Source organism: Chrysochloris asiatica, unplaced genomic scaffold (genome assembly GCF_000296735.1).
Source record: "Chrysochloris asiatica unplaced genomic scaffold, ChrAsi1.0 scaffold00713, whole genome shotgun sequence".
Taxonomy (NCBI): Eukaryota; Metazoa; Chordata; class Mammalia; order Afrosoricida; family Chrysochloridae; genus Chrysochloris; species Chrysochloris asiatica.
The window spans coordinates 108,386-109,890 of record NW_006409231.1 but is presented as its reverse complement, the minus strand read 5'-3'; positions in this window follow the sequence as shown (position 1 = coordinate 109,890).

Here is a 1,505-nt window from a genome sequence, read left to right as displayed (position 1 = left end):
CCCAATGATATGGATTGGCCAAGTGGCAGCATTGATGGACTCAAGCCTGGAAACAGTAGTGAGGTTAGCCCAGGATCCGACAGTGTTTCGTTTTGCTGTGCATAGGTCAAAGTGAGACGGTACCGACTTGATGGCACCTAACAACAACAGTTGGTAATTTGTTGTTGTTGCCTGTTTTTATCATGTATTCTCTGACTTGTGGCAACCTCATGCACAACAGAATGAAACACTGCCCGGTTCCAGCCATCTTCATGATGACTAGAATACTTGTATTTATTGTTGTTTTCCAACAAAGAGGTCTCATTTTCTATTATAGTCTGTTGTGATCAACAGGGTTTTCATCAGCTTATTTCTGTTGCCAAGTTTTCTTCCTAGTCTGATTTAGATTGGAAGCCACACTGAAATCTGCCTACCATAGGTGACCCTTCTGGTAATTTAAAACCAATATCGTATCTTCTAGTATCAAAGCAACGTGCAAAGCATTGTAATATAACAGAATGAAAGGTCATGGCTTGGTTAGCAGAAAATAGCATGTTATAGTCTCCTTCTTTATTCTTTTTGCTTTGGTAACTTATTTCCAAAATAATAGTATATAATATAATTTTGCTCTATTTTTTGCATATATTCGCTTTCACTTATTAGCTGAAAAATTAATATATTGGAGTTAAAGTTTGGCAATATTGAATTAATACATGTAACTTCTTTGAAGCTTGACCCATCAAAATTATAATATAAATGCTTATTGTTGTTAAATGCCATTGAGTCAATTCAGATTCATAGTGACTCTATTTAGGGATTCCAAGAGTGGCTAGTGGGTTTGAACTGCCAACCTTGTGATTGCAAATCCAGTGCATATCCTACTGCAAATTGATGACAAAACAATTTGAATAAAAAATTTATCAGAACTTCATAAAACTCTACATGAAGCTTTAAATTCAATCTGCACACAGGCAGAAACATTTTGTCTGCACTTACACCAACAAGATATATTGCTATTAATAATTTGATTTGGAAATGTACCTTTAAGAATTTTACTCTCTGATCACTTTTTTACTTGCTATATATGGCTTCTCCTGGCAATAATAACCATTTATTTTGAAATTTGAAGCTTCATTTTATCTCATTAAAAATATATATTTTGCTACATCCTTTGAAGTTTATTTGGTTTATTCTGTTCTTTCCTTCTGAGTATTGAGTGTAACATTTTTATTAAATTAACCCAATGTTTATCCCACTGTTATTGCACATATTAATTTCTAAGTTGGGCATAAGGCCTATTTGAAACTGGGTTCTATAAGGATGAGCATTTCTTGGCGTTGCCCAATAGTATGTTATGACTTCAATTTATAATTATTTGCATTTAACTCATTGAGTATAATAAAATACTTTCACTTTCAGAGCCTCTTCTCAATGTGAACATACTTTAGTATGTATTTTAAATTCACAGGAGATTTTATCCTGGCATTTTCAGTTGTTAATATAGATGAATTCTGATGTATTTTACA